This window comes from Ambystoma mexicanum, chromosome 5q (assembly GCF_040938575.1).
Source record: "Ambystoma mexicanum isolate Mex_15411 chromosome 5q, UKY_AmexF1_1, whole genome shotgun sequence".
NCBI classification, from domain to species: Eukaryota; Metazoa; Chordata; class Amphibia; order Caudata; family Ambystomatidae; genus Ambystoma; species Ambystoma mexicanum.
In genome coordinates this window covers 1,097,784,103-1,097,811,460 of record NC_090933.1, presented here as the reverse complement: position 1 = coordinate 1,097,811,460, position 27,358 = coordinate 1,097,784,103, and positions in this window count along the sequence as shown.

The following is a 27,358-nucleotide window of genomic DNA, read 5'->3' as shown; positions in this document are numbered from 1 at the left end:
AGTCTTGACCTGATTACCAAATCAAAAGCATTTGACAAATCGATAGAGGCAACATAAAGAGAACCATCATATTTACCCCAAGCAGTGCTTTGTAGGGCAGTTAGAATGATGCCATTAAGATTAGTTGAGTGGCCAGCTCTAAAACCAGTTTGTTGCTTCGGGAAAATATGATTTTCCTTAATCCAGACGTTGAGATGGGAAAGAAGCATAGATGCAAAAAGCTTGCAGTCCGCATCTAAGAGAGATCGGTCTATAGTTTTTGACCAAAGTTCGTAACCCTCTCTTATAAATAGGAACAATATATGTTGTCTGCCAGCTGGTTGCTACGTTGCCAGAGTTAACAACATCTTGAAATAACAGGGAAAGGAGCTTGGCCCAAAGTTCTGGTTCAGCTTTTAATGTGTTGTTAGTTAAGCCATTAGGCCCCTGGGCCCTCGATTCTTTAAGTTTAGAAATAAGACCAAATATTGTCTCACAATCAATTACAGGCTTCCAGGAGTCATTTACTACATTCTTCCCAGAGTTACATAATTCTAGTCCCTCTCCCCCTGTATCGAACAGATCAGTGTAGTGCTCTACCCATTGAACCTCTGGGATAGCATTCAACTGATCAGCATCCGGGACAGCATCTTGACTAGAGAGAATAACCCAGAATGTCCTCAAATCTCTTTTCATTAAAAATTCAAGCATGTGCTCCGCATCATTTTGTAGCATAATAGATTTTCTTGATTTACAGTAATTTTTATATTTTTGGCGGATAGCTTTAATAATTACTTTTTTATTATCCCACTCAGTGTCTAGAGCATGTGCCTCTCTAATAAGTTTCTGGATGTCAGCCTTTTCTTTAGCCAATTCTAAATCAAACCTATGTGGATGAGATTTTTTTGGGATACCCTTCCTAAGTAAACCAGAGATACTGCCATGGAGAGCATTAAGAAAACTGTCAAAATGGACAGTATTAACAACTGCTAATTTCCAGGAAAAAGAGGTATGATTAAAAGAGGAGATCAATTTGCAGTTAAGTAGGCTGATGTTTGTAGGTGACCAACGTACCCCTGTCCCTTGTCCCACGGTTTTAAGGCGGCAAGGCCCCCCAGCGGGCAGAAACTTCACGGGGAAAGGGCAGAGAAATGAAACCAACAGTATTCCATGGTCACTCCATGGATTAAAGAAAACCTCAACTTCAGATGAGAGAGAAAACAGAGAATGATCTACGTAAACATAGTCAATAGTAGATGTTGACACATTTCTACGCCATGTAGGAGAAGGTGAGGAAGTAGCATCATAATAACCATTAACACATATTAGACTAACCAAATCCAGAGCAAGATTCCAAAGTCTACCCCAAGCAAACTTCTGACCTTGACGGATGTCATCCTCCATAGCCAAACCCAAATCGTCATAATTGGTTTCAGAAGAAATTAAGCAATCAGAGTTAAGATCACCAGCCAGAATCACTTTCCCCTTAGGATGTAGAGATCTCCAGGAGAGTAACATAACCGTTAACCTTTCCAAAAATGGCTCAAGTGAAGCGATACCTTTGTGCCAATATACATTAATCAAAAGGAGATTAACCAAAAGATCAAGAGAGATAACCTCCAAAGCCAAGATACCAAAGGGCGTATCAGGGAGAACCTTATTCCTAAAACCAAAAAAGGTTTTAATTCCTATAAGAAGACCCCCAGAGGCCCTCCCTCCTAGACTAGATTTAGCATTTTGAGAATAAATATCAAAGCCGTCTAGGTCGGGGATTGAGAGCATCCAGATTTCCTGTAGATAAAAACAGTGTGAAGCCCTAATCATACTTACAGTATCCAAGTTCATAAAAAGATGAGAATTTCCCCTGGAGTTCCAGGAGAGGAAGGTGAAACTATTCGCTGGGAGAACCTTACAGGACACTTCAGAGTACTTAGAAGAGAACTCATTTCCACAGACCTGAGGTAACCTGGGCCCAGTTTCCATTGAATCTGGGTTTTCTGGATGGTAGACCATAGTAAGGTTTCCCCTATATTCTTCACACCTTCCATTATTATCAGGGAACTGATTAGATTTTAATAGGTTTACTTCAAATCCAAGCTGCTTAATACCTTCCCTTTGCCCCATTATCAATTCTGATACCACTCTTGACTTGAGAGAAAATTTACTCACATCTACCCGACCCTGGATAGGAAAACGAACACTTTCCATATCTTCCATATCATAACTAGAAATAAGAGAAAGCGAGGGAAGTTGATGTAAAATTTTTAAAATATTACCACGATTGAGACAGATTGGCATATCTTGACCCCAGAGGCAAGTAATCTGCAAAGTGTCAGGAAAATCTTTAGCCTCCACTAAGTGAGGTAGTGAATCAGTGATTTCTTTAGTAAACTGACTTAAGGAGTCAGCCTCCAAGTCACTACCCCTTGCGCCCCTAAGTATAGTCCTATTTTGGATTGCCTTAGGTCCCACAGGGTATCTTTCACACAATGTGGAAGAGTTTCTATTTTGGGCAGATTCAGGTCCAGGAGGAGCATCTTCATAGGTAGTGAAAGGGCCAGTACTTGACATAGTTGGATGAACAAGATTAAGGGAATTAGGGGCATAGAGACCACCCACTGGTCTAAATCCCGTTCCACACTCCCCCATTGTAAGATCAATACTGGTATAATGACCATCAGGAAGGGAAGCAGAATGGGAAACCATAGAAGAAGAAGTAATAATGGGAACCCCGTCCTGCAATAGACTTTTGTTTGGATTCGGCACCACTTCATTAGCAGATTTAGGACCAAGAAACTCCTGGAAGAGATGTTTTACCATATCGATATTGACCAAATTGGCCGAAATCGGAGTGTTAATAATCTCTAGATGGGAAAGATCTACCCTAGATATAGAATTACTAGGTATAATTAAGGATTTTACGGCCAAAGAAGATTCCGGCGGCTTAGTAACAGTATCGATATTCGATTCAGTTAAAGCGTTGACATTAATCGGTTCTTTTGGAGTTGAAACTATTTCCGAAGGGCATGAGGCAAGAGTATCCTCAGCCCCCACAATATTGCCCACCGCTGAAGGAGGAACCGTATTATTGATCATAGTACCGTCTACCGGAACATCAGGTGGATCGGGTACAGCTGAGATAGCAGGTTGTACAATAAGTACACCCGGAATAGCCACCATATTAGAAACAGGGATCACAGGGGCCGCTGATTCCATAAGGTTCGCAGTCCCCTTAGAAACAAGAGAAGGAGTTACAGAGGCCATAGCATTTGCTGAAAATACATTTTTAAAGAATTGGTTAGTGAAAGAAGAATTTTTTTTCATATTCTTCTGATTTTTATTTTTATTTATTTGCTGATTAAGTTTTTTTTTTCCTATACAAGCAAAACCTTTTTGGTGTTTCATTTCTTTAGTAATGTCAATAGAATCAGTTAATTTCTCCGAACAAGAATCAGATTTAGAATCCACAGACAAGGCCACACAATCTCCCTTGAGTGACTCATCTATTTCCAAAGTAATTGCTGCAGAGGATAGCCCCTGAGGAATGGGATTGAGAGGATAACCAGTAAACGCCTCTTGGACTTTCTCCTCTGATGATTCAGTAATAACATTTAGATTAGAAATAGGGAGTTTTACCTCCATGACAAAGACATCTTGAGGACCCTCAGAGGTCAAAGAAGGAGTCATGGATAGATGATCACCAATAACCTTATCCGAACATCCGGGCACAATGAAACCTAAGCCCACATCTAATGCTTCCCCTTGTAAAGTAGGTATTTCCACATTAGGAACCTTTTTAGCCAAATTGATTTCCACATACAATGGTTTAGAGAAAATAGGATCAGAGCACTATGTTGCCGTTAAGTGATTTTCTTCCTTAATAATTTTAACTAGCTCTTCAAATCTATCTAGTCCCTCTAACCTATAGTAGATTTCAGAGAGAAGAAGAGTGTGTGATCTAACTTCTGACCATACATTATGATACAAGCTCACAAAAGAACTCAAAACCATATTCAATGCAGAAAGTGTCGGTTGAGTAAGTTTTATTCTGCCATCCGCCTCTTTAAGAGTATGATGCAGAATAGACTCATTAGCATGATCCTTTTTTAAATCTGGGAGTAAACCCGTTTCTCTCAACCAATTGTGTGATAAAATGTGTGAGTTCAGAAGGAGAACCCATATAAGAATCATCACAAATTTTTTGAGTAACATTGTTTGCATTGATAGAGTTGAGATCTAAGTTGCTGTCAGCTATTGCCTTATCTGCGCATTCTATGATACTAATGTCATCAATATCATTATCTGGACTGTCTTCATTCTCTAATTTCTTTACTACGTCGACCAGATGGTGGCCACAGTAGGAAGTGATTGTGAAGACTTAACAAGGGTAATAGTGGCAGTCCTCTTTCCAAATAAATTAGAAATGTTTTTCCCTTGAATTGGTTTACCTTGATTACCTTGATTTTGTTTTTGGAGTAAGATTTAGAGGTTTATTAAGAGGAGTTTTAAACACTATAGATTTCCCTATGGAAGTATTGGAAATACCAGGAGGGTTAACGGAGAGATTGACATGAATAGAGGAAGTGTGGTTTGCCCCCTATTAGAAGAAAAAACCTCTGGCGGAGATTTAATAGGGGGAGTACCATACTTCCCATTACCCTCTAGAGGGGAAAAATGGTGACCAGTAGGCTCTTTCAGGGTAAGCAGAGATTCAGTAGCAATAGCTATAGAATCATCCATCATTAAGGCAGGTAGGGGCGGCTTAGAATGTGATTGGGCAGGGGTTGGGTGAATAGAGTTCACCATACTGATATTAGTGTGACCTAGATATACGCCTGCCCTTGGTAGAGTACCGCCTTCTTCCAAATTAAAGGCTATGGAGGTTGCTAGACGTTCTTCCTGTGCATCTATGGAGATATCTTGTTTTCCATGAAAGATGCAGCTATTATTAGCTGGTGTACGTAGATTAATACCCATGATGTTAAGTACCTCGGACCTATCTCTAGAATGAATTTGGGCCTGGGCCAAGTATTTTAGAAAGGAAGAATCCTGGGAACCATCCACTGATGTAAATTGTGGGATATCCAGGGAGGCAGGAATGGAATTGACTGATTGGATACAAACTGTTGTGGCAGATGAGAAAGCCCTTTCAGCAGAAGGAGTAGAATCAAGGGAAACCTCCATAGCTGCCTGGCTCCGAAGTACCTTTCGTGTCATTCAAATGTGACAAGAGCCCGTAAGAGAGTAGGAGAACCGAAAGAGTAACAGCAACCCTAGATTTAGGATAAAGAGAGTGCAGACAAACTCATAGACTGAGTTTTAATATGTAAAAATTACAGAAAAAATATCATATGATGCAATCTATAATACAAAAAACACCAATATTTAAAATGCACTGAACAGAGGGAGCAGCTTAAAACACATCAGACACTGCCCAATAGCACCCTTAAATAGATATGGATCTCTATCCAACAATCAGAGTAATATAAGTACATGTATTGTACAAAAAATGTTCTTTGTTCCAAAAAAGGAAATCATAAAATTAATAATAGTTCCAAGAGAGCAGCGTAGACCAGAGGAGAGGCTCAGCCTCAGGGTAGGGAACGCCCGACAGTTTAAGGAGCTGCCAGAGTCCGAATCTCCCCCCATAGCCCTGAAGACTGGTAATATTAAGTTAAAGAAGAAGTAGCAACTTGAAATCCTCGTCTGAATAACTCACTGGGTCACTGCACATGCACAGGTCACAGCAAAACAGCACTACAGCGGCTCTAGCCCTTACTGCCTCCAGGGCTTAACGCTGCAAGGGTGGTAGTGCCGTTGCTTTATGCCTCGCCGATGGTCACGTGATCATGCACATGACAGAGCTAGTCCCCGCCTCCTCCAGGAAGGGAATCCAATCTCCCGATACAGCAAGAGCTCCAAAACTGCTCGCAGTGCTGTTGGGAGATAAGTGGCTGCCGGCAAGTAAACAGAAATGAAAGCACAGCGTTCCTTCAGACCAAATAACTACGCCGCTCGGGCGGTAGTGCAGTTGCTTTATGCCTCGCCGATGGTCACGTGATCATGCACATGACAGAGCTAGTCCCCGCCTCCTCCAGGAAGGGAATCCAATCTCCCGATACAGCAAGAGCTCCAAAACTGCTCGCAGTGCTGTTGGGAGATAAGTGGCTGCCGGCAAGTAAACAGAAATGAAAGCACAGCGTTCCTTCAGACCAAATAACTTAGTTTTATAAATGGAAGTAGGCAAGCACCGGAATAGAGTGCAGTTAGTAGTTTTCCACATTTGCTTCAAGGTAAAATTGCTGTTAATACTTCAATTTCAGTTTGGGGACACCCATAGTGGTAGGCTTCTCCATGTCAAAGCAAAGTCCATCTCAACATTTAATACAATTGGGATACTACTACCTTAAAACAAATAACTCAGTATTTCCAAATAAATAAAATGAATTCACAGTTTCATCATAAGCAGCAAAACGTGCTGCTGGATGTACCTTTTTTTTTGGAAGCTGTGACTTGCACCAATTGTCTTGTTTCTGCACACGCGGAGCAATACATGATTTCAGCTGGAGCTCAATTTTAGCCATTCTAATTGAAAGCCTACAATTACCAGCATGCACATTATTACCAAACAAAATAAATCTAAAGAAACACAGTCAGACTGAAGCGACCACCAGTCCCGAGCTTTGTTTCACATGGCCGAGATATATGCACCCCTTCCCTTTCTAATCGGCTATCATGTGCACTTCTAGCCAACAGCTTTTGATGGTTGGCTGTGAAGGGACTGGAGATGGAGGGACTTCAGACATCAAAATAAACACACAGTGTTCATTTTGGTGTCTGATGCAAGAAGCTACTGGGATGCCTCAGGAGAGCTGCCAGTGGCTCACGACCTACTGGTTGGAGACCCTGGATCTGGACGATATAGGGTGAACGATGATATTTTAATCCGGCAAGAACTAATTATTTAATCGAATTACTTTTGCATGGTAAGGATGTTTGTTATATGGATTTTAATGTATGTAATTGCATTCATACGTAAATTGTATTATATGTGGTTTTATGACGTGGTGAAATAAACTGATTTTTGATTGATTTCTTAAGAACGTTTGAAACATTCCATGAAAAATCTGAAAACATTCCACAGTGAAAATGTTTTTTTTCGTGAGTTTTTGAACAGCGTTAAAAATGGGGTTTCCCATAGGAAGCAGATCAAATATCCCCTTTTACGTGCTTGCGTTCACAGCCTATTCCCTTCATGTGAGTTGAAGGTGATACCTCATCGGCTCTTTTTTTCCCATCTGCCTGGGCTGGACCTGAGACTGCCTAGACATCTTGTCAGATCCTTGCAACATCAGCGAAAGCTCTGCTGTCTCCAGCATGAGGGCAAAATGTATACTGAGTGCACCCAAGCGATCCCTCTGCTACCTTGACTACATGTGAAAATGGGAACAGCACTGCTATCAGAATCCCGAATCTTTTGCCATCTCAGTTGTGCAACAGATTGGACATCTCTACTTACAGCTTTCATGCAGAAGAAATGTCAGAAAAAGGTCTCTGCAATGACTACGCCCCAGAATAGGGATGGAGTGCACACTGTCACCCTGTTCAGTACCCAACGCCATTTTGAAGAGAGCTAAACCTTTAACTCACTTACCACAGGACAGGAACGCTGCCATCGTACTGATTTTGAGGGCATTTGACTGACATTGGCAGAAGCTCAAAAAAAAAAAAAAACATGCACGCAAATTGTAACTAAATGGCTTTTACATTAAGACTGTAGTTCTACGTTTTGCCTTGTACACAGGTTACTAGAAAAGCTATATATAAAGATGACACGTTTTAAAAATGAATCCTTCGTACGGCCAATGAAAATGTTCCCCAAAAACCTGCTTTGTGCAGCAAATACCCTATGATTTTGATAATGTTGCTCCCATTTTGCGCGCTTATGTACGAACAGCGGCTGTCAACAGCGAACTGTGGGCTTTGCTCCTGGGACTTGGTTGGTAATTCACTTCATTCAGTCACACTGCCTATTGGGCGATCAGCTTTGGGCAGGTTTCTCCCTTTGCTGCTTTATCTTAATTCCTAAAATGGCGTTATCCTAAAGATGAATCCTGCTGATAGGAATAGGCTTGCCTGCCTTTGAGCCGGCGTCTGGAGACTGGCTCACGATGGCATTTCTTGCCGTTCTCTTGCTGAAGCGCCATTGATTGCTTCGAGTCCATAACAGGTCATTAACCGAGGAGCATCATGAGATATGAATAAAATTATCTATCTGCGAGCTGATTCACGCTGTTTTAATCCGCTCCATGGTGACTGGGAAAGCAGCCTTGGTCATTAAAATTCTCTTCTCTGTCTTTGTTCTAAAAGGCCTCTTGGTATAGAATAATAATTAGCATGCCAGTCAGCTAAGACACTTGCAATTGTTGGAAAATGATCACAATTCAGACCTGTATCTCTTTATATATTTTGTTTAACTTTTCTATTCCACATCATTGTATTGAAAATGGATTAGGCCCTTTGGGGAAAAATACACAAAAATACAAAATGATGGCACTATGAATATAAAAAAAAGACACATTTTACGACTTGTTGTCGTGGAGTCCTTGCTTCACCCACACACAAGAGTTGTTTCACTCACCTTCAGGAAGACATAGGCCATGTGAGTTGGTTGCCTTCCTTGGGTCCTCCCATTCATGCCTCGACTCTGGCACGATATGTCATCACAAACTGCGCCAAGCAGAACCGTGCACCACACATCTACTCATGATAAAGTAAATTCATAACGTTCATAGCCACTACATTTTTATGGACTTCTTATGCTCCATTAAGGTTGTCACTGTACAATTTCTGGATCTTCTCTTATTCTCATTCTCAACTCATTTATTTCTTCTCCATCATTTTCTGCGCTTGCATCTGGCAACACGTTGCGTGACTGCCTTGAGGCTCCTGCTCCCTGTCCATTATCATGTCCTCACCTGATGTGTCGAGTATGATCTTCTCCTTCTCCAATGACACTGCTTTCCTTGTTCCTTTGACTCATATTTTTCTTACGTTGGTATGATGCCACCATTCCTCCACCACTATGTAGTCCTTGCCTACTCTTTCCACTCTCACAGGCAGACTGTACTTTAACAGTGTTTCTGTTATGCTCACCTGGCTCCCACAGGGGCGTCAATCTGAACTGGAAAGCTGCGGTCTCCACCAATGTGACACGTAGTGGCGAGATGACGGACTGGACTGGCCCACCTAGCTTCGTTTGCTTGGCCCGTAGGAATATTCTTCTGCAAATGGAGAACGGGAATTAACCACCCGTGGAGTTGAGCGTTAACCCCCCCCACTCCCCCTGTTCTCCCCACTGATCACCTTTGATGTCCCCTCTTATAGTCTCACCTGATGGTTTGGAAAGATGAGCTCTCCATCCTGCATTGAGCGCAGGGGCGCATAGATAACCATTCGCTTCACTGGCTCGAAGGAATTGGTGAGTTCCAGAACAATATTGACTCTGAGATTCCCGGCAAGAAAGACGCCGTAAGTATGTAGTTCGTAAGAGTTCAAATGTCTGATTTTCACTCTGTCCGATTCCTTGCAGGTTGCAGCTTGACCCTAGCAAAGAGTTCCTCGTGGCAACCGGTAATATTCAGGTAAGGATTTGTATTATCCAACACAGTTTGATAAAATAATGTCAATTTGTAACCTGTTGCTTTCTCCCTTATTCAGGCGCTGAGAGAAAGTATGAAGTCTCAGGGAACAATGCCTCCGGCGGTAAAATCAGGTGAGTCCATTGTGGTGCGGAGGTTTCCCCTTGTTTGTCCCTCATTTCACCTTGCTGTCCTTTTGTTTCCCCTTAGGGGCCCGGGTTCGGCGAGGATGCAGTGGAAGCTGCGCCGACCCGTGAAGTGGAATAGTACCCCTGGTGGTAAAATCAGGTAAGTCTATGGGGGGTAACTAATATTGCCTCTGTGTATTCCCTTGGCTCACCTTGCTGTTCTTGTCTTCCACTTAGGTGCCCGAATGCGGCGGGAACATGCAGAAGGATGCGGTGGAATGTGAAGATGCTGCGAAGGCCGGTGAGTTCAGCGCGGCGCTGCAGCAGGCGAGGCGACGCGCATAAAATAACTTCTTTCTTCCAGCTCGAAGGCGTGATGGATCGGGAATTCAGGTAAGGATCAAAGATATTGCTCTTGTTCTAACCTTTTCTCCTTCTTTCTCCCTTTTTCTAGGAGCTCCAGACTTGAGGTGGGTGCGGCAGAAGACTGGATGCAGACTTGCAGGCACGGTGAGCGTTACGCTGCTGGATGCAGAATAATGCAAAGCACGTGCTGCTCTTCGGGCGTGGTTTAAATAGCCTCCAAAGTAGTCCCAGGTAAGTATTCCTCCTCAGCCCCAACCGAGTAAAAAATAGTCCCTAGGTAAAGTAGTCCCTTCCAAGCCTCCTTTGGCTTGGAGCTCTTGCAGCATGGTCTGCATCAGGTAAGTTTACAGCATGGTCCGCATCAGGTAAGTTTTAATCTATAAGCCTGGCGCCTAAGGTACCAAGACTGACTCTTCATATGAGCCTGGCGCCATAGACGCCAGGACTGCACCCAAATAGCCCCTAGCAGGGGTTGTTGGGCTTGCTTGGAATAACTTGATGCCTGCTTCCGGGGTTACTGGACTTGGTCTGGGTCCCCGGGGGTAGGCATCATGACAGTTTCTTTGTTCTTTTGTTTGAGTCTTACCTTCACCAGGTCACCTGGTATTATGCCAGGAGCCTCGGTTGTTTTCTGATGTCATACTTCACTTTACGTTGTACTGTTTCTTTTCGCTCGGTACCCGATTTCTTGATATAGTCCATGTGGACGATCTCTTATATCTGATAGCCATTTAAGCATGGGCCTGTCATTAATTTTTCTTCCTCTCATCTCAAAAGTGAAACTCATGTGATACTCTGAGCTTTTACCGCTTCGAGAGCAGTACTTTTCATGCCCATGCCTGAAGCAGCGCCAATTGCATGCTTTCTTCATGAATCTGTTTCAACGTGGCCGTGGGTGCTAGGGTGCTTCTGTGCACTGTCTTATGTTATTAAACTTGGGGAATGTTTCAATTTTAAGAGAAATTAGTTGGACACCGTTGTCCGTGCCCAGCTCAGAAGGACTTCCTCCTCTCTTGAAGAGTTACGACAGGAAATGAATGGTTGTCTTGGTGGGAATGTCATGCACACATTTTAGTTTGATCCACATAGACATGTAGTTGATAGCTACATTACCATATTTACTGTCTTTGTCCATCCGTTCCAACGGCCTAATGAAGTCAAGGTCCACCTTCTGCATTGCCTGGCCTGGGATTACAATATTTCTCAGGGGTACTTGTCTTGTGCTCAGTCCCTTGTCACTGCCCACGCAAGCATGGCAGTCAGACAGAACCTGCTCTATGTCACTATCCATGGCACACCACCAATAACGTTTGCATGTCTTTTTCTTGTTAGAGTCTCACCCAAGTGACCTACATGGGCCTTTGGTATAATTCCCATACGTGGTGCTTTCACTATGTAATCCTTGATGCGATTAAAAGAGGATTGACAGTGGTGTGTCCACACAAAGGGCATCCATTTCTTCAACAGATTCCCCATGGACTCCATTGTACTGCAAAAGTTCCTCACAAACTTTGCATAATATTCCGATAAACCCATGAATGACTTGAGTAGGTCGTTGTACTCAGGCACTGGTGCTTCTCTCATTGCTGACACCAGGTATTCTTTAGGTATTATGCCTTCATTCGATATGATGTGGACACCAAAAGAGCATTTTTCCTTCCTCAAGCCCACTCCTGCCCTGTTTAGTTTTGAGAGATCGTCCTGAAAGTATCCCACTTTCTTAACGTCTTCAGTATTCTATTCATCAATCATTGAAAAACTGATGACGTTGAGAACAAACCATACCACATGGGTGTAAACTTTTCATGAAGTGGACACTGATGATAATTGTTTCTCATGTCTAGCTTTGAAAAAACCTTAGCATCCCCTGTGACATACGTGAGTTCTGAAATATTCGGTAAAGGATAGCTGTCTGTGATGACGTTTTTGTTCAGAATTCTAAGATCAACACATAAGCATAGCTTCCCGTTTTTTTCTTCTTAGTGAGGACCACTGGACTGAGCCAGTTTTTCACCTCTACTGCTTCAATCGTACAGTCTGCTTCCATGTCATTCAGCAAGGCTTGTCATTCTCTCCTGGCCATGACTGGGACAGACCTCTCCTTGTGCTTCACGGGACATGCATCTTTCCTCAACACAAATTCATGTGTGAATTTCTTCATACAACCTATGCCCAATTCAAATATTTCCTCATGTGACCATAGGGTCTCTCTCTTCCATGCTAAAACTTGATATTGTGTAGACCAGTGGCGTGTCCAGAATGTATTAACTGGGGTGGCACATGTTTGGCACTGACTTATGCAGGGGTGGCATGAAAAACGAGCGCACACACACATAAGGATCATAGTTTAGGATAATGGGGTGGCACCTGCAGTGGCCAATCAGATTCTGGGGTTGCACGTGCCACCCTAGGCCGCTCCCTGGACATGCTACTGGTGTAGACAGGGGTAGATTGGCCCATAGGGAACTTTGGATATTTCCCAGTAGGCCTCCGTGCCCTGGTCCTCTTTTGTGTGATAACTTATTTTATTTCCAAATGTTCTCATAGGAAAAAGTTTGGGCTTGCTGAAAATGTGTAATATGGGGCCACTTTGAAAATTATTTCCAAGGGCCGCTTTTGGTTCCCAGTCCACCCCTGCATGTAGACCTGCTCTTCCTTCCAGGTATCCAATTTTATTTGAAGGCTCCTCTGTTCCTGCCACCCTACTATTGGGTACCCGATTTCTGTTGCATACACCCTTTTTTGTGTATCTCCCTTTGAATGGCAACCTGCACTTGTGTAGCGTATCAATGTGATCTTATTTGCTCCATAAACTCCTGGCTTCACATCTAGGGTTTGAGGTGCAGAGTATCTGGGTGTTTGCATTTCTGCAAAAGTTCCAAGGGAAGTATTGTAAGATCCATCCCGAAGCTGCCAGCATAGCAACGTTCACTTCATTGACCACCACATCGCAATAAGAGTCAGTCAACAATGCAGCTATAGTACTTACGTCCCGCCTTTCCTAAAACATACAACACATTGTGAGGTGACCAACTTTTCTGTATATCGGATATGTTTCTTGTCTTGCTGGACAATTTTCATCATTTGCTAAATTTCTGTCACCACCTCTTCTGAAACACTTACAAGTGTTGTGTCTCTTTTTTGCCTTAGCTGCATGCCTTCTGCTATTTGACTCTGTATTCTTCCTGTACCTGGCTGCCCTTGATACCATTTTGATTTCCGCATGGTCTTGTTTCTCGGCAGTTTTGCTTCTTACTGTTGTCTCCTGCGCAGCTTCAGCTATTGCTATAGCTTCTTCAAGTGTAGGGTTCTTTGCGGTAATCATTTTCTCTTGTAGTTTCATAGTCCTACAGTTGGTCACCAGCACGTCTCTGATTCTTTCCTCATCTGTATTTCCGAAGTCACAGGGAGTGGCCAATTCCCTGAGCACTACTGCAAAGTCATTCACAGATTCCCTAGGTCCTTGTTTCTGGAGCAGAATCATCTTGTTTGGTGCAGCATTGTGTTGGGTGCTTCTGCAAACCTCTTGTTGATGTACACTCTGGCTTCCATGAACACATCCAGCACCCGACCTGCGTTCGCTGCTATGAATAGGGGTAGCCTTTCAAATATACATATGCTCCCTATGCATAGGTTGTGTAACAGTATGGCCTTTTTTCTGAGCATCTGCATATTCTTGTCCACCCAAGGTTTACACGAGTATATCTAGAGAGGTTTAAGGCATCTGTTTCATGGCATGGAAGGAGTTCCTTTTCCTGGTAAAAATGCTGGTGAGCGTTGCGCCCCATGCATTTTTCCACTTGTGTGGGACTTAAGTAGGGTTGGAAATCCCATCCTTATCACTAATGAGGAGTCCTTACTTCACCCACAAATCAGCATGTATTTCAGACAACTTCAGGAAGACATAGACCCAGGGGAGCCGATTTATGAATTTCCCAGGGGGGTAGGGGGTTGCCAGATACACAAAGTGACATCACTGGCAGTTTTAGGACCTCAAATTTGCATGTAGTCGCCAATTTGGTGCAACGGCGCGTGGGGGGGGGTGGAGGTGCACTCAGCGCAGAACAGTGGAAACATTGGCTAGCATGTACTGCTAATGTCAAGTAAGAAGGAGATTTTAGCCTTCAAGTTGCATTCCAGTAGGCCATCGCTGCCCCTACTCCACCCCTCTATAATCATCCAGGTTGTAGTAGCCCTCAAAAGGCAGAGCAACACAACTAGGATGGGAGAATTAAATGCCGTCCCATCCTTTGAGTGTGTCAAACGTCAGAGCAAAGACTGTGCGTGTGCATCCTACCTCGGAGCACAATCTCACTATCTGATGAGTACCAGCATTGCCCCATTTCAAATATGGCAGCTCTACTAGAAAGTGCTGGCTCATTCCCTCTGCTCCCCGCCCATAGCATTCACCCTCACCATGTACACACTCAGAGACATCCAAACAGTCTCATTTGCCTTCTCCCTGCCCCTAATCCCTGCCCCCTCCCTCGCTTTGCATCTGTACCTCCATTTCTAAAAATCCTTCTGGGTTGGGTGTACCGCTACATCTGTGCACCCCTCTTGCCAACAGGGGTGCACAGATGTACAAATACACCCAACCCAAAACGATTTTTAGAAATTGCGAGATAGACTTGTTTTGCATCTGTGCCTCCATTTCTAAAAATCGTTTTGGGTTGGGTGTACCTCTACATCTGTGCACCAGTATGTAAGCGATATTCAATCAACACTACAGCTAAGTCAGTGCCTAGTCTGGGATGCTGAGGAAAACCCTTATTGATGTATTTTTATATCCAGTTCAGTACTCTGGATGACAACCCTTGTATAACACCCCCACTTAGAATCCCCCTGACCCCACTGAGCCAAGAAGTAGGTTTGTTTTGCAAATTAAAAGGTTTATTTGAAAAAAATTAAACAATATATATATATCACACTTTTATAATAAATTAATATCTGATAGTACACTTAGACATATGATGTTGATCAACAATGGGTAATCTGACACTAGCACACTTCTTTACAATCAATGAGGAGTTAGTATAGGATGGATAAAGTAGCAAAAATACTTTTATGGTTTCAAGGGAAAAGCAATGAGGAATAAAATGTAGTACAGAAATACTTGATATGATTTTAGCAAAAGATAAGATAATCACTTTTTCTCTGGCAATTCACCCCCCTCCCCTATGCAATGTAAGAAATGGAAGGAGATGGAAAGAGGAGCACACAGTTCTCAGGAATGCAATCAAATACAATACGAAATTCAGTTCCCCCCCAGCAAGCTTAGAGGAAACAGGTAGGAGTTTGAAACACAGGCCCAAAATGCTTTTAAATGTGATGGCAATGGATGGGAAAATGTGCCAACTGATTTTAATTCCCTCTAGAGATTCAGGGTGAGTGGGAGATGCGTGTTGGTATTAGTTCAGGCTCACCTTAGCAATGCTCTATGAGTTATTACCAAGTTGCAAACGAATTTTAACAAAAGAAAGAATGGAGCTGCTATTTTGACAAGTGGAGAAATTGAGCCAAAATTGCAAATCGCGGTAAATTTTGCGTGTGCGTGAATCGCGATTGCGGTAAAAGGAGTAGGAGGTAGGTTGTAGGCTTGTTGGAAAGCTCAGATTCTAAGCTTTCAGAGGAAAGTTAAATCTCGTTCCTAGCCCAAACGGTTCCAGAGATACGGTCGATTTAATAAAGGTAGTTTTTCAGATTTAAAGTAAACTCAAAATGACAGGTGACAGCTTGCAGCTGCAGAATTGACAGGTGACAGTTGTGCAGCTTTAAAAATGACAGATGACACGATTTCTAGGAGGCAGTTCTACTTAGGTTAAAATAGTTTGGATTAGATTATTTTAACTAAGAGTTTGGTTCTGCACAGTTCTGCTAGGTACTCACAATATAAATTTGAACTAGGCCTCGTCACAGATCTGGTCAACACGTCCGGCTGCGGTTCTATCTGCTCGGCGGGTCAATCAGGCACCGGTTCTGCTCACAGCGATCTGGGTCAGCTCTGCTCTGCTGGTCTAGCCTCTCTGGATTCTGGATGTAACACTGCTTTCTGGGTACTGCTACTGGTTCTTGCAAAAATTCTCGGCAAAATTCAAACAGCTCGCCCAGCTGTTGAATAGTTTGGTTAGTTTTGAGGCCTGCTGAAGAGGATTCAGCTGGTGGATTCAGGCCTCTCTGCTACAAATTCTGGAGTTTGATGGATTTGAAGTCTGGATCTCTGGATGTGAAGTCGTCGGTCAGCATGCTCCGCAGCAAATGGAATTGAATGTCTCTATCTGTCCCAGCAGTCTCTTTTTATGTGTTTTGAAAATGGGTGTGTGCCTGGGCCTAGCTATGCCTGCCCCCCTCTACTTGTCATTGGCCCAATTCTCCCCTCTCCCATGATTGGGGGAAATAAATGGATTGTCATCATGATGAGGTCTGTTTATGGGTCAGAGGATCCTCCCCTGGTCAGTTTGCCCACAAATCTATATTTGAATCAAATACATCTTTCCCAGATATACAATTTATTGAAATTACATGTACACATTATATATTCCTTATGGTCCATGCTTGTCCGCCTCTGATCTTCCTGGGGGCTTGCATTAAAAAATGACAACATTTTGCGCTTTTTAACTGGTTTTGCAATATCGGACATTTACCCAAAATTACACACATGTGCGCAAGGAGTATGGACATTAATTGATGAAGTGTCAGATTTTTAACATGCACACATTTGGAGTGAGACCCTATTTTCCGCTAGCAACCCCCCAGAATACACCACAGAGTCCTAACGCCTCTTAAAATGTTCACAGAAAAATCACAAAAATAATGATATTACTTATATAATTCTGACAAGTCCGCACTATGAGTTATCTATCTTTTTAAAATTATGCTCTGGTCAAAAAGGGGTGTGGCTTCTCACATCACAGGGTGGAATAACTGGTTTATCCACTTCCCCCAAGCTCAGCTGGCTTGCAGAGGCACTGCCCCTCCCAGTTTCCCCTAAGAGGAAGCCACTTTACACCCCCCCCCAATATAACATTTGCCTGAGTCCAGGACAGGCCTTTGTTCAACTCCCTGTAGTCCCCAGCTGCCACTCCCCTTTCAATCAACAGGGCCATGTGACCTCAGGATGCAGCCAGGCCTGGGAAGAGTGCCTGTTGATCCAGTTTCAACTCCTGTCGGGGGTAGTTGTCAGGCAGAATTCAGTTTCATTAAGCCAGGTTTCAGCTAAATGTCACTTTTTGTTCCCAGTTTTCTACATTCAAATCAAACTGACAATTTTTACCTATACATTAAATAATTACTTCCTTCAAGTCATTTCAGAACATAGTTTTACATTGTATCCACCTCTTAGCAAGTCTTTCCTTGGTCTGGTTTTGTTTCATCATTTGTTCAGTTTTACACAAAAGTCTGGTGGTTTTAAAACGCTGGCTTTCTGATAGTGGTGAGTACTGGTAATGCAACCATTTTTGGGATTAAGAAAATGAATTCCCCACAGTTCTGAGTTGCTTTTTGGCAATCAGCATTGCCATTCCCAATGGTTTCAGGCTACTGTGTGTGTAGCCCAATGGTGGTTTTAGGCAGTGCCCTCCTGTGCTCACAACATAGGCAAAAATGGGTGGCAGCCTATTCTTCATGTTTTCCCTGTGCACTCTCTGGGAGTTCTGGCCATCATGATGTTTTCCATGCCAGTTTTGTGGTAGGGCTTGGATGCATGGGTAAAAACATCCCACAAGCATACCCAACCCAAAACGATTTTCAGAAATTGCGAGATAGACTTGTTTTGCATCTGTGCCTTCATTTCTAAAAATCGTTTTGGGTTGGGTGTACCTCTACATCTGTGCACCAGTATACCCAACCCAAAACGATTTTTAGAAATTGAGGGACAGATGCAAAGCAAGAGCCTCTTGCTTTGCATCTGTCCCACAATTTCTAAACACTGTTTTCCCCCGGCTTTTACCCGGGCCGCCAGAGAGAGACACAGTATGGATGGAACAAAGGGCCATCCATACTGCATCTCTTCTCTCCGGCTGGGGGGGGCTCAGCTCCGACTTCATTCTGCCGGGGGGGGGTCCGGGCCCCGCAGCCCCCTGTACTCGGCGCCCCTGCATAGACCATGTAAGTTGGCTGCACAAATCTTCTTTTTATTGGTTTCCTTACAGTATTATCACCTTAAGGCATTCTTCAATGTTTATATTCCATACAATTAGACAGAACTATGCTGGAGTGAGCGATCCGGAGCTAGGCTTCCGTGATCCCTACTCTCGCTCCGTTTGGTCTGCTCTGGTGCGCTCTCGTGCTATGCCTTCTAAGGCTCCACCCCCTGAAACGTCATCACAGCGTACGAGAAGCGGAATCGCGCACCACAGTTGCCCAAAATGACTTGCTGTTTGAAGTCTTCACATAGGGATCAATACCGCAGGAGGGCGCTTTAACGCGTGTGCTCTACTAAACCACGGTACACTGCACACATTATTATAACAAACTAAGCATTTAACATGAATTCAACCATCACAATTAGAGAAAAATCTTTATTTTAGAGAATTGTGGAGGAATCATATAGTTTCAAAGTGTTTAACATTTTAAAAGAGGAACTGAAATACTTACAGCTTGCCAACATGATATTCCTCTTCGCAGCAAACACAACAGCAGAAATACAATGTTGTGAAGTGCTTACACAGTGTGTGTGTGTGTCGGGTAGGAAAGGGAGATGTGTTGTGAAGTTCTTGGACAGGTGGAATGTGTTAGGTCAGAGAGAATGCTGTGAGATGAGAATGTTGATGTATGAGTGATGGAATGTTTGTGTGAATAGTTTCCAGCCTAGGAGTTGGAAAGGGAGATGGGTGCCAGTGCGTTCCTGTTGAGCATCTTATTGTAACCTTACCGCTAACCCACATGAAGTATCTGCGGAGCTGCTCCACTTCACTGGTGGCAAGTTGGTCTTCAAGGACTCAGGTGCACACACTTTGGATCTGGAAAGCTGGAAAAGTGCTCAAGAAAGATGCAGGGGATTGGGGGGTCAGTAACAACGGATGAGGACTCACTGCCCCTAAGAGTGTCCCATCACCTAGAGCACCCTGGATGGCATGGAGGCCCTATGGCCTTGACGGTCCCAGAAAAGCCCTGCATAAGCACTGCACTCAGCGAATGTGAAGGATGCTTGGCATGGGTGCAGGAAGCATTGGAAGCGCAGAGGAAATGGGACTGGTTTGACTGGGGCAGGCCTGGTGCAATTGGCCAAAGGATAGCGCACTCAGAACAGCCTGCAAGGTATAGGTCAACTGCATGATGCTGTGACAAGTCCTCTGAGAGGAGGAATGAGGGTCCCAATGATTCACCTGTGGTAGAAAGAAAAGATTCTCATTGGTCGGCTGGGGCAGAAGCGGCACCGGCTGAGAACATGGAGCTCCATCAGTAGCTCAGTAGATAATGATGACGCGTGTGATGCACTAATGGGTTACTGCAAAGAAAGGACCCTGCTGCGCTGCTTGCGTGGTATCTCATAGCAGTACGGCAACCAAATGCAGAATCATGATGTCTGTGAGCATCAAGGGAACCACGGAACTGAGCCGTGGCAACCCCAAGGTGTGGCTGAAGAAGAGAATGTAATGAAACGGCGAGCAGTGAATAGGTGCTGTGTAGAGAAGGCGAGGTTTGCGAGCTGTGGAGTTAAGGAGAGTATAAGCATTGTGTTCCTGGATGATGGGGTTAGAGATGTAAATGCAGCAGGGACTTTTAGCGAGGTATTTTAGGGATTTCCAGAAATGGCGTAATATCTCTGGTTCTGCGTATGAATGTGTAATGTCGCAGTAGATTGTGCAATGTTTGTGTTAGAGGAACATGATGCATGTGAGTGGGGATGGAAACAAGGGGAAGGGTAATGGTGTTAACCACACTGAGGAGTTGCAGGGTCAGTGCTGTTCAATGCAGCATGGACTTTTAGGAATATGTTCATGTATTAGGTGGGTGGTCTACAACGGTGTGTGTATAGTCATTGGTAAAAAGATATGGGACTATCATGTGTTGGCTCAAGTGATCGTGGTCTGCGAGCCCTGTTCCCCTGCTGCCTTTTTCGGGGATCCTGATTGTGTTTGGAACATTTATTCAGCGTTACACTGCTGTAGCAGTTTTTACATTGGTATAGCGTTACACTGCTGGAGCAGTGTTTCTTCCAGCTTCATTGTCTGTGGGTAGAGCACCAGCTACAAACACTCCACTCCCAACACAGAGCATCGCAGAGTGTTGGCAGAGTGTTTGCGGAGGGTGCCGCGAGGGTCATGGAGCCCTGCACCCTCATTAACTCTAGCCTGATGCATCGGAGGCGGAGCCAAGCACAAATAGCTCAGCGGGACGGCTTGCGAAGTGAAGAAAGTCCCAATGATCAGCAATGCCTTGTGAAGCAGCTGCAGCTACAATCTCCAGAAAGAGGCATGGTGATTAACTTTCCCAAACCCTCACCGCAACACGCCCTTTCTGAGTCCCGGTGTGCCCTGCGGGCAGTCATGTCCTCTTTCCTCCCTACTGCTGGGCCACGTGCAGACGTTATCTCGGCCTGGGCCGACGTATTCCTTGATCTCACTGTGAGGCAGAACCATATGTAGTACCCTTTGGGAACACCACACACAATTAAGACTACAGGTGCAAGTACAAATTTACCTTTGGTACAAGCCTGTACTACACAGTAAAGTGGTAGCATTGGCTGGGCAGCCAGACTTATCTCAAGAGTAAAGTGAGCAGTATCAGAAGTTACACAAAGGACAGCAATGACTATGGTTCAAGCAAACACTGACTTAAAGTTTCTGAGTAAAAGAATATACATTTATTTATACATGAGTTGTAAAACAGTTCACTAAAGTAAAGCAGCAGAAAAATCGCAATCTTAATACACTACACACTACCCATTGAATTCTGGACAAGTTAAGCTCAAAATGAAGTGTGAGCAAAATGGCACTCCAGCAATTTAAAAAGGGAGGGAAAGACAAGGTTATCAACAATCAATCATCACCAACGAGTAAATAGTCATGCAATCTAGAAAAGGCTTACTACAACTATGATTCAAGTCAAAAGGCCTGGGCCAATGTTAATGGGTCAAAGTCTTTGCTCAGGATCACACAGTTCAGAGTAGTTTGCGGTTAAGTCTTTGCCAAGAGTTCAAAATGAAGTTCGTCAGAAGAAAAGTTATTTAAAATAGTAGAGAAGGACAAGCCCTCGGATTAGCAAAAAGATTTCACACACTTTCACCACGGTCGGACAGAACGAACAGCCGGATTTAAACAGTACCTTAATAGAAGAAGAATGCTGTAGCTGGGCAGGAGTTCCTGGCAGGTCCTGCAGGCTCACGGTTCCTGAAGCGAATGTCGGGCTGACAAGACGGAGGAAGACTGGAGAGTCCTCTACTGCCCAGGGAAGAAACCAGCAGCAGAGCAAAGCAACAAATAAAAGGTGCGTTCCTTAAAACCGAAACAGGGTCCGAGCCTCCTGGCGATCCGGTTCGCTGCAGCTGTGCACAGAAAATTTGAATAGGAGAGGGAGGCCTTGCTTGGTGTTTGGCAAACTGGTTCATCCCACCAGCTGAAGGGGAGAAGATTCCTCGCAGATCTTCCCTGTCGTTGAAGTTTCAGAGATTCGGACCTGCAGCAGGCCTTCACCGGGAGGTTCAGTAGTTGCAGCAGTCCTCTTCCTTCAGCTTCTCTTCGGTTCTCTCGATCCAGTGGCGACTCTGCCTTCCAAGTCCCAGAGACCTGCTTTTTATGCAGTGTTCCCCCATTCACACAGCAGGCTGGCTGTCCTGGCCGGTAAGTCACCTAGCCAATCAAACAAGAGTGTGACTTGGGTCTCTAAGGAGACCCTGTGCAGGGGGCCTAAAACCCCTCCCTCACATCCTGCCCACCCCAGATACACAGGCGCCTAAGGAGGGCTTCTGTGCAGAAGCCCGTCAAAGGACGGCGAACAAAGGGACCAAACCTGGTTTGGCTTGCCGAATATAACATGAGAAAGACCTTTACAAAAGAAATGGTGAATAAACCCAGCCGGAACCAAATAAAATACAATGTGGTCCAGCAGGTTTAGGTTCGAGGCTACTAACATAGCCTAAAACAGTACCAAGGCTATTTACATAAAACGCGGTAAAAAAAAAATGGTAGATACCACTGCCCACAGCCAAATCTTATTGAAAGGGGAATTAAATAATGTTCCATGAGAGACAGACAAAAAGGGATAACTATTAACCCTTTCCAGTACTCTATGTAAGATAGTTTGTACTGGGTCTGTGAATTTCAAAAGACTAATAAAGTCAATGGTACCTTGACATGTTTTGGGAGACAGTATTTAGTTCCAAAAAATGGAGTTTGAAGTGGGAAGTCTAAAAGACAACCCTGTGTCACTGCACTAAAGGTTCTGTGTGACACACAGTAAAAAGATGATGCCTATGTAGGAGGTGAGACTCCACAGTCCATGAACACAAAAATGTACACACATAGCCTAAAACACATGTAAGAGTGGGAAAAAAGTTTCACACGCTTACCAGGTGAAAAGTTTAATTCCAGAAATCCAGAAAATCTGCTGAGGAACTCAGAAGGTAGGGAAATTAGCCATTCTGGAGAATTCTCCTTAGCACTCCCCCCCAGACAAAAGGACAGGAGGATTTAAACCACTCCTGGATGAATCTCTTCAGTCTAGTCGGTTATAAACATCCTAGAGAGACAATCAGCATTTTGGTGGTAACATCCTGACCTGTGCACAATGGTGAAATCAAACCCTTGAAGGCAGATTGACCATTTTAGTAGTTTTGGGTTCTCCCCTTTCATTTGCATTAACCATCTCATGGGTTGGTGGTCTGTCTGAATGACAAAAGTAGATCCGTACAAGTATGGTCTAAACTTCTTCAGAGACCACACATAGCAAAGCATTCACGCTCTATGGTTGCCCCCCGTGTTTCTGGTTCCTTCAGTTTCCTACTGCTGAAGCAAATGGGGTGCTCCCTACCTTTCTCATCCAGTTGACTAAGGACTGCACCTATACCTGTATTGGATTAATCTGTCTGCAGAATGAAGGGTTGGTGATAATCAGGAGCTCTTAGGACTGGAGCTTGACAAAGGGCTTTCTTCAGGTTTTGAAAGGCTTGAGTGCACTCCTCATTCCATCTAACCTTTTTAGGGAATTTTGGAGAGGAGACTACATTCAAAGGAGAAGCTATGGTCCCATAGTTCTCTCTGAAATTCATGTAGTACCCAGTGAGACCTAGGAAGGCTCTCACTTGGGTTTGAGTAGTAGGGGTGGCCCAGTTTTGTACAGCTTGTACTTTGCTAGGCAATGGTCTTATTTCACCTCCTCCTACCTCAAGACCAAGGTAGACCACCTTGCTCCGACCAATTTGACTTTTGATTGCCTTTATGGTCAGATGTGCCTGCTCAAGAGACTGCAATACATAGCCTAAGTGATCAACATGTTATTTCCAAGTAGGGCTGAACACTGCAATGTCATCCAAGTATGCCATGAAGAAGTCCTCCATCCCATTCAGAACCTGATTGACCATCCTTTGGAATGTAGGAGGTGCATTCTTTAATCCAAAAGCATAAATTTAAACTGGTAGAGGCCTGCTGGGGTTGAAAATGCAGTTTTTTCCTTGGCATGGTCTGTCAGGGCTATTTGCCAATAGCCTGACGTCAGATCAAATGTACTGAGGTTGCACCAAGTTTATCCACCAGTTCATCTGTCCTTGGTGAAGGATGGGCATCAGTCTTAATGACTGCATTTAGAGCTTTGTAATCCACACAGAATTTCAACTCTTTGGATCCTGCCTTTGATACTAGAACAACTGGACTAGACCATGGACTTGTATATGGCTCTATAACCCCGAGATCAAGCATCTTGGTGACCTCTCCTTTTATGTGGGTTCTCACATGTTCTGACATTCTGTAACCTCTGCTTTTCACAGGTAAACAGTCACCAGTGAGAATTTCATGCTGGTCCCAAGGGGTCAAGCCTGGTGAAAGTGAAAACATGGAGGCAAACTGATTTAACAGCAACGTGCACTCCTCCTGTTGTTCAGATGTCAGATTAGAAGAGAGATTAACTCCTTCTATTTTCTCATCCAAAGGTTGGTCTCTGAGTAGATCAGGTAGAGGTTCACTCTCCTCCTCCTATTGAGCTGGAGCTAGAAGCAACGTTCCCACTTGTGGTCTCGAGACATATGCCTTCAAATGGTTGGAGTGAAAGACTCTGGGAGCCTTGTTAGGTCTGACTATGTCCACCAGATAGTTCACCTCTCCAAGTTTGTCCACAACCGTGAAGGGTCCTATCCATTTGTCCTGCAAGGCCCTCTGCCTTGTTGGCACCAGAATTAGTACAAGCTGGTCTTGAGTAAACTCAACCATGTTGGCCTTCTGGCCATGCCAATGTTTGACCATAGCCTGACCTGCTATCAAGTTACCACTAGCTTCTGCCATCATGTGTGACATTCTCCTCTGGAGACCTATTACATAGTCAGTCACTCTGACTGGCTTGGGGGTAGAAGCACTCTCAAACCCCTCCTTAATCAGGGCCAAAGGACCTCTGACTGGATGGCCATAAAGAAGTTCAAAGGGACTGTATTCAACTCCCTCCTGAGGGACTTCTCTATAAGCAAAGAGAAGGCATGGCAGTAGAAGGTCTGACTTTCTTTTAAGGTGTTCTTCTAAAGCACCTGTCATGCTCTTCATATTACGATTAAACCTCTCTATCAGTCCATTTGTCTGTGGGTGGTAGGCTGTAGAGAACTTGTAAGTGACACCACAGTTTTTCCACATGGCTTGCATGTAGTGGGACATAGAAATGGATCCCCTGTTGGATATCACTTCCTTAGTAAATCCTACTCTGGTAAAAATATCAAGTAGAGCCTTAGCCACAGCCTGAGCTGTAACAGTTCTCATAGGTATCGCTTCAGGATATCTAGTAGCATGGTCTACTACAACCAGGATAAACTTGTTTCCTGAAGATGTGGGAAGGTCAAGAGGACCAACAATGCTGATGCCCACCCTCTCAAAAGGAACCCCCACCACTGGGAGAGGCACCAATGGTGCCACATTCTTGGCTCCACTCTTGTCAGAGGTTTGGCAAGTGTGACAGCTCCTGCCGAATTTGTCAACTTCTGAACCCATCTTAGGCCAGTAGAAGTATAAAAAGAGCCTTTCCTTGGTCGTCTTTTTGAAGCTCAAATGACCAGGCCAAGGTATCTCGTGGGCCAACTGTAGGAACTGGAGTCTGTTTTCTAGGGGCACTACAAGTCTTTTGCAGTCCCCAGGGATAGACTCAGTCGGTTCACTGTAAAAGTGGCCATCTTCCCAGTTCAACCTATGCTTCCTAAATTCTTGCCCATCAAGTTGAGGAGCTGCCTGTTGTCGAAGACCTTCAAGAGTAGGACACTCTCTTTGTCCTCTGCTGAAGTCTGCCCTGTTGGGTCCACCTTCTGCCAGTAAAGACTTCAGATCAGGATGGTCAACAGCATCCAGATCTCCAACCAGAGTAATGTCTTCCTCCAGATCTGACTCTTCAGAGACTGGATCAACCCCACAGGGTTGTACCTCACACCCAGCCTCAGCAGGTGGAGGAGTCACAGGTGTGACTTCGGACAATCTTGGAGACGTCCTTGTTGGTAGCACAGGGGTGCTACCTGCTTTATTTCTGGAGGTCTTAGGTTTCCCCTTTGCCTCTTTCTTTCCTGAAATAGCAGTGAGCAACTCCTGTGGAGTGGGGGTGATAGTTTTCTCTATCAATTCCCCTGGAGAGCCTCTCAAGGTACTCTCCCTTGCAGGCCTAGTGAGCTCCTGTCTCCTCTTACTGGGGGCATAAAGGTATTAGAAACAAATCCAAGAGTTTTCAGGTCATTACCCAGCAGGACTCTCCCAGGCACTTCACTCTGCACACTAACAGGTATCTTGACAGTCATGTCATTGCACTGGGTGAGAGCTGGTAACTGGGGAAGCATTTGTACAGGGCCTCCAGCTAACTTGGTTAGGTGTTTGGGTGCCTTATTTTTTTATTATTATAAGTTGATTTGGTCAAAAATACATTTAACCTTTCAACTTAAAAATACACAATATATAAATAAAAAAATCATAAAATACAATTCTGATAACATTTTTAAAATTCGCAGGACTGAATTAATCACAGTAAAATGTTTTTATATTTTTTACACAGATTTAACATAGTAATAAAATTAAATCAGATCCTTTTCTTTGATTCCAGTGTTATGAAGGAAGCTGACAATTGCATATGTTTTTGATTTTTTGTTCATATGCAACAGGGCTAACCATAGCTGTTGAGCAGTTAAGTTTATGCATTCTTCAAAATGATGTCTGAATTCTTTGTTCCTCATTGTTTGTAATTCTGTACAATCTACTATTAAATGTTGCAACGTTTCAGCTTCCTTGTGACAAAATCGACAGCTTAAATCGTTATGTGAAATCATTTTCCATTTTGAGAGTAATACTTTGGTTGGCCATATATTAAGCCGAAAGCGCAGAAAGTCTGCACGATGATTAGGAGATTGTATTAGGTAAGACTCTGTCAGACCATATTTTTTTAGAACATATGGATTTCGGACACATTTTTGGTATAGCATGCAAGCTGTTCTGGTTTGTATCCATTCAAATTCCCATACCTTTTGTTTTGCTTTATTTGGGTTTTCAAACAGTAATTTTTCAGAAATCCCAGCATCGTCCATTACTTTTTGCACTTTGGTCCTACAGATCTTAGCGAAATCATCATTTGATGTAAGTAAATCTGTCGATGTAAGTTTTAGAAGTCCATTATCTACTTCATTCCTGACACATTTTCTATACATGGCACACAATTTCCCATTGTACAAAGCGTATAATGAGATATGACCTAGTTCATGTCTGATGATAGGAAGTGGTTCTGATGCTGGTAGGTTTAATGCTTTTTTCCAGTACTTACTTTCTATTTTTGCCCAAAATGAGTAAGGTTGCCATTGCTTAGATTCTGCGTCGTACAGTATGACCGGGACTAGTTTTTGCTTGTAATATACAATTAATGGCTGTATTGAAAATTTGCAGTATCAAGCTTTTATTATAGAGCTTTGTGATAGATCTGTATGTTGCTTAACTTTGATACTGTCCATGTATGGTGTATCAGAAGGAGGATTATTGATGCAAATTCCCAGATATATTGGGTGCCTTAGCAACATCCTCTACCTTGAAAAATGATTCATCAACCACTGTTATGCTAGCTCCAGTGTCTATGATGGCAGGGGTCTCC